This window comes from Carcharodon carcharias, chromosome 9, assembly GCF_017639515.1.
Source record: "Carcharodon carcharias isolate sCarCar2 chromosome 9, sCarCar2.pri, whole genome shotgun sequence".
Lineage (NCBI taxonomy): Eukaryota > Metazoa > Chordata > Chondrichthyes > Lamniformes > Lamnidae > Carcharodon > Carcharodon carcharias.
The window spans coordinates 64,567,461-64,581,927 of NC_054475.1; the positions used below are offsets into that span (position 1 = coordinate 64,567,461).

At 41.3% G+C, this 14,467-nt stretch overlaps 1 pseudogene; it reads left to right on the plus strand.

The window, feature by feature from the left end:
* The first annotated feature begins 1,272 nt into the window (after window positions 1-1,272).
* LOC121282424 overlaps window positions 1,273-14,467 on the plus strand; it is a 54,910-nt pseudogene continuing 41,715 nt past the window's right edge.

Here is a 14,467-nt window from a genome sequence, read left to right on the forward strand (position 1 = left end):
CTCAACCTCACTATTAACCACCCGGCCAATCTTTGTGTCATCCACAAACTTACTAATCCTACCCCCCACATAGTCATCTATGTCATTTATATAAATGATGAATAATAGGGGACCCAGCACAGACCCCTGTGGTACGCCACTGGACACTGGCTTCCAGTCACTAAAGCAGCCTTCTGGCATCACCCTCTGTCTCCTACAACTAAGCCAATTTTGAATCCACCTTATCAAATTACTCTATATCCCATGTGCATTTGCCTTCTTTATAAGTCTCTCATGTGGGACCTTGTCAAAGGCTTTGCTGAAATCCATATAAATGACACCAACTGTGCTACCCTCATCTACACACCTGGCCACCTCCTCAAAAAATTAAATCAAATTTGTTAGGCATGACCTCCCTCTGACAAAGCCATGCTGACTATCCCTGGTCAAACCTTGCCTCTCCAAGTGGAGATAGATTGTCTCCTTCAGAATTTTCTCCAATACTTTCCCTAAACACTGACATGAGACTCACTAGTCTGTAGTTCCCTGGCTTATCTCTACAACCCTTCTTAAATAGCAAAACCACATTAGCTGTTCTCCAGTCCTCTGGCACTTCCCCTGTGGCCAGAGAGGAATTAAAAATTTGGGTCAGAACCCCTGCAATCTCCTCCCTTGCCTCCCACAGCAATCTGGGACACAAATCATCTAGATCTTTTAAGCTTGCCAACACCTCCAATACCCTGTCACTCCCTATATCAGTTTGCTCAAGAACCTCGCAGTTTCTCTTCCCAAGTTCGATACCTTCATCCTCATTCTCTTGAGTGAAGACGGATGTGAAGTATTCGTTCAACACTCTTCCGATGTCCTCTGGCTCCACCCATAGATTGCCCCCTTGGTCCCTAATGGGCCCTGGTTATCCTCTTCCCATTGATATACTTATAGAATATCTTGGGATTTTCCCTACTTTTACCAGCCAGAGCTTTCTCATATCCTCTCTTTGCTCTGAAGATGAAGGTAGAAAAAATAATCAGTTGACATGGGTAATTTTAGTCTGAATTATCAAGTCACATTGGATGTAAGGCATGCTGCTTATGTTAGTACTGTTGTGCAACTGGGGCTTGTCAAGACAAACAAGCAGTATTAGTACTCCCACCTTGCAGAGTACTGCTAATCATTCTGCTGCTGAACTGAAGGGAAACAAAAATGCTTTACTTGGAAATGCAAGTCCTATGGGAGGAGCCATATTTCATTGATTTGCATCAATGTGTGAAATACTTTCTGGTATTACTAATCATGGAGATCTGGATGCAGGCTGATAGTTCAGTAACTTTGGTTGAGTACAGAGAATGGGAATGGGAAGGGCATGCATGTGCTGGTGAAATCCTGTCGCAGTTGCTTGAAGATGCTGTGAGCCATGAAGTGAGAGAGTGAACTATTGGGTTGGAGTCATGTGTGATGGGGAATGGGTGGTCACACAAGTCTGGGGTTGGTGTGAGAGAGGGAGAGAGTGTGCGGATGGTGTGAGTAGTCTCAGATCTAAAGGTTGAGGAGGAGAGAGCCCAAGAGCATTTGCAAAGTGCTTAGCATGCTTAAGGCTTTGGAATACTGAATAATGTATTTATGCTCAAAGTAAACTCTAGGAAAGGCTCCTCATCTTCTAATTTGGGCATTTTACTGCCTTCCAGACTCAACATTGAGTTCAACTATTTCAGGTCACAACCTCTGTCCCCATTTTTTTCTGCTGGCAGCTCTTGATAATTCTATTATCCCCATTTATACCTCTTAGCCCCATCATTTGTTTCTTTACTTGTTCCATTAGCATCTCATTTTGCCTTGCACCATCACCCCTTTTGTTATTTAATCACCCCTGTCTACTACAAACCTTCCCTTTTCTTCCCCTCCCACCACTGCCCCAACTTCCCTGCCTCCTCATTTACTAAAAACCTGATCAATCTCTAAACTTGAATTGGTTCTGGTGTCAGGCCATCAGCCTGAACAGTTAGATGCTATGTGACCTGAGAATTTTCAGCATTTTCTGTTTTTATTTCAGATTTCTATTATCCAGACAGGTGATGGAGAAATGGGTTGGGGGACCAAGTTTAGTTTGACTGTTGGCAGGGAATGGCCATTAAGGACATTGACCCAAACACATCAAACAAGTCTTCATAACTTCATTGGTCTCTGCAGATTTGATTTTTCCAGTAGGGCTAGCTTCCAATTCTAATCTTGTGATCACAAGATATGATTTTAACAGGATACTAGATTCTGATTCAGCACTTATCACATTGAATAGTAAATCATCCTGCTTCATTTGCTTTTTAAATGTCAATAAACAGTTGGGACAAATTACTCTGCCCTCATCGGAGTTATCATCAATCTTAGTGAGACTGACGTTGTACGAATGAAGCAATTGTTTAGGGAGATGTACCAGAAAATCTTATGCATGGATTATTATTCCAATCTTATGGAAAGTGGTACTAGACTGCATGTGTTAATTTTTTAAAAATAAATTTGACAGTGTATGGATGTCTTAATTCTTTCAGTGCTGGCATCAATTCTGTTCATGATATAAATATTCTGAGAAAAACTAGATTTTTAAAATCCAACCTTTTGAAATAATTTCCCACGGTACTGTGTGGAACTATTTCTACTCTCATTTCGATCAAGCTTTATGTTAGAAGTTATCTGACTGTGAACCCAAACTAGGTACTTAAACCTTAGTAAATGTTCATTGCCTTCCTCATCTGCATTTGTAGGAAGGAAGCTACGACTGTTGCCCATCTGCGGGTGTAAGTAATCACTTTAAACAATGATAACATTGACAATACTAATTCTGATGACATGAAAAATATGTTCATGCCACTGTCATGAGTTTTGTAATACCACATTGGTGTTAAGTGCAGAAAAGAAAATATGATGTGGATGTTTGAGCATTAGTAACAGAACCCGCTAGTTTCCTTCTATGTGCTACAACAGAAGGAAGGGTGGTTGGGTTCTATCTCCAGCATGTGATCTTTCTCACTATATTTCCTGTCTGTGCTCAGGCTGTGCATAATGCTAAAGATTTGTTTTGCTACTGTTTCCAAAGTAAAAGAAAGCAATCAAACACTATACTTCTATTCATCAGATTCCTGCTGCAGTGTCTGGAAGATCTAGATGCTAGCCTTCTGGAGCTAAACTCCCGGTTGTTCGTTATACATGGGCAACCTGCTGATGTATTTCCCAGGCTTTTCAAGGTAAGTTCTTGTTAGTCATACAGAAAACTCACACATATTACACACCTATAAATTTACTGTAACTAAGTTTCTTGGTATCTTGATTCTCTTTTTCAATCTATTCCTTTGAAGTTCCAGAGTTTGTATTCTTACATTTGTGCTTTCTCATATTACTACTTAAATTTTCTGATTTAAAGAGTAGTGGTAGGTAAGGATTTGTGAACAATGGTTCTCAGCACATTGAACAAGCCTTCGCAACTTCACTGGTCTCTGCAGATTTGATTTTGCCAGTAGGGATAGCTTCCAAAGCACTGACCTGTGAATTTTTAATTCTTATTTTGGAAGTTTGACTTTTCCAAGTTGTCTTTGCCAACCTCTTGTTTCAAATATCATTGGTATTTAAGTTGACTGGCCCTCAATTTGGATCAGTGCCCTCAGTCTGGGTCAGTGTCACCTCCCAGTTTCAATATCTGTCCATCTTGCTTTTGAATATTTTTAATGGCCACTCCCTGCCAACAGTTTGTCTTATCCAGTGATCGCAAGATATGATTTTAACAGAATACTAGGTTCCCAGCCCATTTGGTGTTGAGGGGTTAGTTTGTCTGTTCCAATGCTTCCAACTTGGGAATATCAACCATGGCTGCATTGAAGATGAACATTGATAGCTATAATTGAAAGCCAGTGTCCTAGCATTGACCAAATCAGAGAAGGGAATTTATGGATGTTTTCTGCTCTTGCTGTCTAGAACCATAAAACAATGTTGGCCTCACAATACCTTTCCAACAATATTTTGAACAAGTCACTGAGGGATGCCCTTCTTTCTGTAGCCTAAAAAGAAGTCTACGGGTAATGTATAACAAAACCATGCCTGAAAACTTTATTAGAATTCTTTGAGGAGGTAATAAGCAGGATAGATAAAGGGGAACCAGTAGACGTAATATATTTGTATTTCTAAAAAGCGTTCGATAAGATACCGCACATAAGACTACATAATAAGATAAGAACCCATGGCGTTGGGGGTAGTACATTCGCATGGATAGAGGATTGGCTAACTAATAGAAGACAGAGAGATGGGATAAGGGGGGTATTTTCAGGATGGCAACCTGTAACTAGTGGAGTGCCACAGTGATCAGTGCTAGGGCTACAATTATATACAATACATAATAATGACTTCAATGAGGGAAGTGAATGCACTATCACCAAGTTTGCGGATGACACAAAAATAGGTGGGAAGGCAAGTGGTAAGGATGACACAAAAGAGTCTACAGAGGGATATAGACAGATTAAATGAGTGGGAATGCGGGAAAATGTGAGGTTATGCACTTTGGCAGGAAGGGTGGAGCTGCAGTCTTTCTCCTTTAAATAATATTCAGCTCCTCTATCCTTCCTGACAGGGTTGATGCTGAGAGGTTGTTTCCCCTTGTGGGAGAATCTAGGACCAGAGGGCATAATCTGAATAAGAGGTCACCCATTTAAGACAGAGATGAAGAGGAATTTCTTCTCTGAGTGTAGTGAATCTGTGGTATTCTTTACTGCAGAGGGCTATAGAGACTGGGTCATTAAATATATTCAAGTCTGAGAGAGACAGATTTTTAATCAGTAAGGGAATCAAGGGTTATGGGGACAAGGTAGGAAAGTGGATTTGAGGATTATCAGATCAACCATGATCTCATTGAATGGCGGAGCAGACTCAATGGGCCAAATGGCCTACTGCTGCTCCTACGTCTTTATGGTCTTAAAACCAATCACCATGATATCAGTGTTGCCCGGAGTACCCTTAATTAACATTGATGCTGAGACCTGAACAGGATATTATGTAATGTTTCCAGTCTTTTCAAAGTTGGATTGAAAACTTTAATCAGACAAGACTGGATATGAATTCTTAAATTTACTTTGCAACAGTTATTGTCTGTAAAATAATCAAATCTCACCTTGGTCCAACTAACTATACAGAACAAGAAAAATAATATCTCAAATAAATCTTATCAGCAGATTCACTTAAATTAAAATTCTGTTTGGAAAAAATTGGGCTGAAGATGAGCAAGTTTCTTCTTGCCGGCCACCTAGCCAGGAACTGGACCAATTCCTCAGATTGACAAATCTTACAACTGAGCAGCAGTGATCCCATGATTTTCAAAAAATTTTGTCTAAGGGCAAGGCATTGAACTTCAAAAATAATGGCACACATGAGAAAAACTGTTAACAAAGTGTTGCAAATATTTTTGAACTTATTTCAGTTAGTTCAGGTTTTGCTAATTCATCTAATGTTCTAATGGGTTCATTGTTCAATAATTTAACAGGAATGGAATATTAACCGTTTGACATTCGAGTATGATTCTGAGCCATTTGGTAAGGAGCGAGATGCAGCCATCAAGAAGCTGGCTAGTGAAGCTGGAGTTGAGGTCATTGTCAAGATTTCACACACGTTGTATGACCTAGATAAGTATGTACTCGGTTAAGTATTTAAACCATTGGAGAAGTAGAGAGAATGTTTGGCACTGTAAAATTAAGACTATCCAAAATATTAGATGTGTTGGAAATTAGGTGCAAGCAAGTTCCTGTTAAGATTTTAAAATCTCCTAATGAATGTCTGAACCCAAAACTTAAGTACAATAACAGTAGTATAATTAGTAGGCCCAGTGCTAAACATTGCTTCATCAAATAATGATTTTCCTCAGATATTTAACAGTAAATTGATCCAGTCATCCAGTGGCAAAAATCACAGTTCCTTAATTGTCTGCCTGTAACATTTTTGACATATAAGCCCAGGGCTGCCTCAACTCAAGTATTTTTTTTGCTCTTTTCCAATCTTTCCTCTCGGTTCCTGAGTTCCAGTTTTTTCCCTCCTGACTGCCAAGTCTTATTTCTTTGTATAACATTTCTCTGTAAAAATGAAAAAGCATCTGGAAATAACTGAAATGTTTTTTTTTGTGACAAAATTTATAGATCTGAAAGACTTATGACTTTATTTCTGCTGTGGCCTTTAAATCCAAATCCTTTTGCAGTCTGTAATGCAGGGTCTCTGTTGGTATCCACTGCTGTACCAGTTGGTTAAATGCTGACAATATCCTGAAGCATATATTAAGACATATTAAAAAGGACCAAGATCCCATTTTTTGTTTCTTCATCTGCGTCATTACCGCCTCCTTTGTCTTGCACCTGTCATCCCTTTTGTGTATTTAATCTCTCTGACTTTCCACTCTATCACAAACCTTTCATTTTCTTCCCTCACCTCTTTCCTGCCTCTGTGCTTGCTTAAATCCAGTTACATTTCTCAGTTGTAATGAAAAGTCATCAACCTGAAACCTTAACTATTTTTATCTCTCAACAGGTGACCTGCTCAGTATTTCTAGCATATTCTGCTTCTGTTATTCATGAAACATACTTGGAGGCCAATGCTTCTTAGCTGTTACCACTTGTGGTAGGAGTATATACCCTCAATGTTGGGCAAACAGGAGCTGGATTTGGGGATGTATCTTAGTATATTGGTTTAGAGATGCTTAAGCATGAGTTTTCACACTTCAGACACATTTCAACCTTTCAAACTAGGTAGTGGCAAAAAAATCTGTTTCGGTAGTCTCAAAGATTAATTTGTTGTTTGCCGAATTCATGTTGTTTCTTCCAGAATAATTAATTTAAATGGAGAACAACCCCCACTAACATATAAACGATTCCAGACTCTGATAAGTCAGTTGGACTCTCCAGAACCACCAGTGGAAACCATTAGTGAGGGAAGACTTGGAAAATGTACGATATTGGTATTGGATGATCATAATGAGAAATATGGAGTCCCATCGCTGGAGGAGCTTGGTATGCATGACAAACTTAGTTGCATTATTTAGTTAAGATAGGGCCTATGTTTCTTTTTTTTGCCTTCTCTCATTTCCACCTAGAAAAGCTTTTTTGGGTGCAAATGAGAGAAGGCAACAAAAGGTGACAAAACAGGTGGTAAACTGCAAATAATGAGTATGAAAAGAAACTTTCAGAGATAATCAAATGTAACACAATTAGGATAAAAAAGGATGGTCAGGGACAATGTAGGTTCCTTGAGAATTGATAATGGTGATACTATAAATGAAAATAAGGAAATGGTGGATGTATTGAATAATTACAGTAGAGGAAAGGATGGCCATCCCAAGGAAACTAATACTGAATCAGAGAATTTCTGAACTTAATGTAAACAAAATAACAGTAACAAAAGATATAATGGCACAAAAGAATAACAAATCCCCTGGACCAGATGAGTTTCATCCCAGACTTAAAGGAAGGAGGTGAGATCATTGCTGATGCTCTAACTGTAAACTTCCAAAGTTCTCTTGGTTCTTGAACTGTTTCTTTAGATTGGAAAATTGAATATATCACTCCACTCTTTAAGAAAGTTGAGAGAAAAGCTAGGGAATTGTAGACCTGTTAGCTTAACATCTGTTGCTGATTAAATTACTAGAGCTTGTTATTAAGGATAGAGTGATTGAACACCTTGAAAATGTTTTTGCTGATCAAAGAATCAGCGTGGATTTCTAAAAGGTAGGTCATGTCTGAAGAACCTGATTTGAGTTTTTTGAAAAGGTGATCAAAACAATGGATAACGGAATGCCTATGGATGTTACTGAGATGGACTTTCAATAGGCACTTGATTAATGTGCCTGTTAACTAAAAGACTGTTAACTAAAATCGAAGGTCATGGAATTGAAGGCAAATTATTGACCTGATGAGGAAATTGTCTGTGTGACAGGAGATACAATGGTAATAATGGACACGACGAGGATCTGTGAAGCCTCAACTATTCACCATATTTGTTAATGACTCAAGATGGGGTAGAGACTCACATATCCAAATTTGCTGATGATATACAGATTGGCGGCATTGGAAGCAGTGTAGATGAAAGCATGAAATAAAAGATATTAATAAATTAACAATAGCAGCCTGGGGGGGTTACCATTATTCAGAAACTTAATTGGACCAGGAACACATACACACACACAGTGGCTACCAGAGCAAGCCAAAGCTGGTATATCTGTGGTGAATAACATAACTCCCTACCTGACTCCTCAAAGCCTGTCCACCATCTGCAAAGCATAAGTCAGGAGTGTGATGGAATACTCTCCACTTGCCTGGATGAGAGCAAGTCCAACATTCAAGGAGCTTGACACCATCCAGGACAAAACAGCCCACTTGATTTGCACCATGTTCACTGCCTTAAACATTCAGTCCCCCCATTATTGTCTCTCTAGTGGCAGCAGTATGTACCACCTATAAGATGCAGCAACTTGCCAAGGCTTCTTCAGTAACACCTTCCAAACCCTTGACCTGTTGTGCTTGTCCTTTTTAGGTGGTGGAGAAGCACTGTCACTGGGGCAAAATCCTGGGACATCCTCTCTTAACAGTACTATGAGTAAACCTACACCACAAGGACATAGCAGTTCATAATGGTGGCTCACCACTAAGCTCAAGGACTATTATTGATGGGCAATAAATGCTGGCCTTGCCAGCGATGCACACATCCTGTGAGCAATTTTTTTTTAAAAAGTGAAAAGTAAAATAGATTTCAGTGTAGTGTAGGCAAGTGTGAGTTCATCTTTTTATCTAAAAAGGATAGCACAATACTTTCTAAATAGTGCAAAGCTAGAAATAGTCATGTCCAAAGAGCCTTTTGGAGTTTGGGTGGGGGAGGATCATAGATCATTGAAATGTCATGAACAGAAAAATAATCAAAAAGGCTAATGAAATGATAGGTGATTCTCACTTGTTCAAAATACTCTTGACAAAAGTAAAGAATAATATTAACAGTAACATTAACACCCTTTGTCTCAGTATTACTGTTGGATTTGCTCAGGGAAGAGATTAGAATCCCTCATATGTAGGACAAATTGGTTCTTGAACTTTTTTAATAATAATTTAAGTTGATGAATGAATGATGATATGCCCTCACGATGTTTCTCATTTCTTTATTCCTTGTCAATTTTATGGTTTTACTGTTTCATTGATTGATTAATGTACTGGAATAGTTTTCAATATATATTTAATCAGTTAGGCTTGTGTTATAGGATAATTTTCTTTCCTTTATTATTGTTATTCATTTATATGTAATTTCTTTTATTAAGCAAGCAATGTACCCAAAATGAATTTCCAACGGACCGTAAATTGAATTTGAATTTTAGATCTGTAGGACTAGAATACAAGAAGCATGCAACCACTATACAAAGCCCTGGTTATACCAGACCTGGAGTACAGTATTGAGGTCTGGGAAACATATCTCAGGATGGATATGCTGTCCTTGGAGTAATGCTGCTTAGATTTACTAGAATGATACCTGAATCCAAGCTGAGACTGTTCAAGTGCAACCACATTGACATGCTTGAAGTTGGACCTCTACCTTATCTGCCCACTCAAGCAATGCAGAGGCCTGAAAGTGCCACCTATTACTGAATGCTCTTCACCCCTTAGGTACAGGCTGCAAATTAATGAGCATTTTGGTGGACTACAGATCAAATGGACATCTGCGCAAGTTGTACAATCTCCTTGTGAAAACTGGCCATGGAGCAGTCACTGATGGAGGCACTCACAGTCCAATGCAATGTCATCATTCAGGTTTGGACCAGTCTCCCCCATGGTTCAAGTTAACAGCACAGCCTTGCAGTCCGGGTTAGCAGAATGCCTTCACCTGAGCTGAGAGCACAGCATGCAGTCCAGAAGGTGAAGTTACCACCAATCGGTCAGGTGGAGTGTGGGGGAGATGGGTGGAGTTCACCAGCACTAAACTGTAGCCATCCAAGTGGTTGCCAGCACTCTCCAGGATGCATTAAGGGTCTTCAGACTTAACCAAGAAAGGTTCTTAGAACACCCAAGCCAACCCACACGTCTATCTCTTTAATCGTGCAAGGAACCTTGCAACATAGCCGTATGCCTCATGGCTTACAGAGAGTGGAGATAAAGAAGAGAGCGACAGAGGCACCTGGCTAGACAGAGGGAAGAGCAGCACCCTCAGGAAGAAGGGGTGGCTGAGATTTCTGTTCACAGCGCTGAAGAGCCACAGCGAGCCATTGCTGGTCGGCGCCTAGCTAGACCCAGAGTCTATAGATGCCACCTTTCATTCCTGTAGATGACTGAGAACTGGTGTTGCTAAAGACTGCGCATGCCTAGGGAACTGGTCAGTCTCATCTGTCACCTTCTGCAGGATTTGGCAGCACGGGGACATGGAGGGCATACACTACCTGTGGCCATGAAAGTGTCCGCGGTTTTTATTTTTATGCCAGTGGACCTTTCAGGGCTTCATAGATGGCCTCTGTGGGAAATCACAAGCCTCCACCCAGAAATGCATCAATGAGATCTCAGACGCCATCTTCACAAAACTTAGTACATTTCACCCAGGACCAAGAAAGCCAGGATGCAAGAGTGCTGGGATTTGTCCAGATCTTCGGTTTCCCACAGATGCAGGGTGCCGTCGTTACGTGATGCTCAGATCTCTGTGGCAACAATCAGTCAACTATGTCAATCACAAGGGCTTCCACTTGCTGAATGTTGAACTGATGTGCGACCACCACAATTGCATCCTTGAAGGTCTGCGCATGGTTCCCAGGGAGTGTCAACAACTCCTACATCCTTAGCAGCTCTTGGATCCATGACGTCTTCCAGGGATCACAGAGGATGCAGGATTGGCTCCTCAGGGCCAAGGGCTACCCACAGAAGATATTGCTGATGATATCCATGCGGCGGCCTCAGAGTGCAGCAGGGAGAAGGTACAATGAGGTACATGCTGCAACTCACACCTTGGAGCAAATCATTGGGATGTTGAAAATGATGTTCTGGTGCCTGGATCGGTCTGGTGGAGTCCTTCAATAAGCAGTATGTCACACATTGTCGTCATCTGCTGTGCCCTTTCATCCTGGCACTGCAATGGGGAGAGGAGCTAGCTGAGGATGAGATGGAGAAGCTGCGTGTCTCTCCTCCAATGAGCAGGATGTCAATGGGGATGAGGATGAGGAGGTCCTCGAAGGCGAGGATGCAGGCCATGAGGATATTGCACTGGCCAGATGAGGCAGGCATGCTTGGGAGGCCCTTGTAGTTCTTGATTTGTAGAGGATGATGCTGACATGCAGTGGTGCAACACCATAGATCCGCACATTGCATCTGTGAACGTTTGACTACAGTCTGGCTGATGGCAACGCACACACCCTCTGTGATAAGGCTCCTGTTGTGGAGACGCAGCGGAGGCCCTAATGAATGTGCTTGCGAAAGCAAGGATAGATAATTAGTACATTGCAGTGGCCTGTGAAACAGGACACATCAGTCACAGCATGGTTGTCTGATGGATGTTGTACTGCTGGATATTCACTTGGTTGAGCACCGCCAACCTCACTGTCACCACAGGAACAGTCCAGACCTTTGCTCGCCAGATGTTTGACTCCATATTCAAAGTCCGTGACGGCCTTGATTTCAAGCAATCCACCAGTCTATGATCTCTCCCTTGTATTGTGTGCCAGCTTGTCCTGCATGAATACAGATGGAAAGAGTTCAAGCAGGATGCCTGCTAGGCCAGATGATGAGCATGCCTGGCATATGTGGGTGGCGTGTGGCCCCATGACAGGATGAGGACAATGAAGGTGTGTGTGAGAGAGCAAATGTGATGTCCCTTGAACTGGCAATGAGTGAGATCCCTGTGGATGTGTGATGGGTTTGAGAGTGATGAGGAGAGTGACTTACCCTGGCAGAACGGAGGAGATGAATCACCCTTTTTCAGCATTGGGTGTCTGTCTTCATTTGCAGGGCGTTGGCACTGACCACTGCTGCCACCACCTCCCAAGCTGAATTGGTGATGTTACTGCCTCTCTTGTGGCCAGGACAAAGGTAGAGGACATCCATGGCATCCAAAAGATGTTCCAGGGACTTGTGACTGAATCGGGGGAGGCATACAGTCTTCTTGCCTTTCAGGACCATGTCTTCTGTGCAGCAGTCCTGTGCTGGAAGCACAAAGGTGTATGTGCAGCTGCACTTTAAATATGGCACTCAGCGTGAGGAAACTGCGAGGTGATGGCATGGCAGGCGAATGAGAGGTCACCTACCAGAGACCCAGCATGTTTCCCAGGAATGCATGATTAAGAGGCAGGTTTCAGATGATACGACAGGTATAACTATCTTTTTCCAGCTCGCTACCACAATTAGTATAAATCTGGGACAATTCTGCCTTACGTATCAGCCAAATCTTAACTATTTGTTTAATCACAAGTTGAATCCTGGATACTTATTTAATTGCATTGATCCCTGACCATTTGTTTAACTAGGTTTTGATACTGAAGGTTTGCCTTCTGCTGTGTGGCCAGGTGGAGAAACAGAGGCTTTAACACGACTGAAGAGACATTTAGAAAGAAAGGTGAGTGAAAAACCTTCTTGATCTTTACAATCCATTTTTCAACATTGGAAAACTACTTGAATTAGCTTAGTAGTTTTAGAATAGTCCCAGCCAAAAAAGCAAAAAACCTTTAAGGAAACGGAGGTCAAATATGAGTAGCCTGTCTATAAATGCCCAGTGGGAGACTAGTGGAAAGATTAGAGCTCTATAAAATAGACACTTCACCTGTAAAGGGACAGTATATCAATTGTGTTTCTCTTGCAGGCATGGGTAGCAAACTTTGAAAGACCCAGAATGAATGCCTTCTCACTGTTGGCGAGTCCCACAGGCCTCAGTCCCTATCTTCGATTTGGGTGTCTGTCCTGTCGGCTCTTCTACTTCAAGCTAACAGATTTATATAAAAAAGTGAGTTAAGTTTGTGTCTTGTACATTGAAATTTTTTTGCTATTGGGAGCTGCCTAATGCTTATTAATCCCATCAATTTTGAGATTCTTGATAATAAGAATGCTTTTTCTTTATTCTTTCATGGGAAGTGGGTGTCACTGACTAGGCCAGCATTTGTTGCCCATCCCTAATTGCCCTTGAGGGCAGTTAAGAGTCAACCACATGGCTGTGGGTCTTGAGTGACATGTAGGCCAGACTAGGTAAGGATGACAGATTTCCTTCCCTAAAGGGCATTGGTGGACCAGATGGGTTTTTACTACAATTGACAATAGTTTCATAGTCACTATTACTGAGATTAGTTCTCAAAATTCCACCAGCTTCTGTGATTATATTTTTTTTAGTTCATTCACGGGATGTGGGCTTCACTGGCTGGGCCAACATTTATTGCCCATCCCTAGTTGTCCTTGAGAAGGTGGTGGTGAGCTGCCTTCTTGAACCGCTGCAATCCCTGAGGTGTAGGTACACCCACAGTGCTGTTAGGAAGAGAGTTCCAGGATTTTGACCTAGCGACATTGAAAGAACAGCTATATACTTCCAAGTCAAGATGGTGAGTGACTTGGAGGGGAACTTGCAGGTGGTGGTGTTCCCATGTGTCTGCTGCCCTTGTCTTTCTAGATGGTAGTGGTCATAGGTTTGGAAGTTGCTGTCTAAAGAGCCTTGGTCCACAGACCATTAGCCTGGGTCTCTGGATTACTAGTCCAATGACACTACTGCTACTCCACTGCCTCCCCCTTCTTTTTTTTCTTTGCAACTCTCAAGAAACCACACCATAAACTTACTTTGCAGAAAGGTGAGAAATGCTGCAATGTGAGTGCTGATATTTTGCTTCTCACTGCATTTAGTGAGATTCTTATGAAGTACATTGCCAAAGATAACTAATAACTACTATAAAAGTGACTATTTTAATGCTTTACATGTGGGGGGGCCACTCAATTCAAATATTATCTGTGGTTAAATCTGGTTGCTTTATCTGTGGTTAAATTTGGGTGCCAGTGACTAGTTGTGTATATTGGGTATGAATAATACTAACAGAAAGATGTTTTTCATGCATTTAATTTTTATGCCTGCATTAAACATACCTGGGTAAAGTACAAATTGACAAACCATTCTTTTTTGCATCAGGAATTGCATTTTCTTTTGGTTGAGCTTGAGAATGAGACTTCTTAGCTAAGGATATTTTTTTTCTCATTATCCCCTCCTGCATGACACTCATTCTGAAGAACAAGAATGGCCTACGAGTCAACTTTTAATTATCTTTACATTTCTTAAATGTTGAGAGGTTAGGAAGTGCAGGTGTCCAAAGGTTCCTGGGTATCCTTGTTCACAAATCACTGAAAGCTAGCATGCAGATGCAGCAATCGATTAGGAAGGCAAATGGTATGTTGACCTTCATCCAAGGGGATTTGAGTACAGGCATAAAGATGTCCTGCTGCAGTTATATCGAGCCTTGGTGAGACCTCACCTGGAGTATTCTGCACAGTTT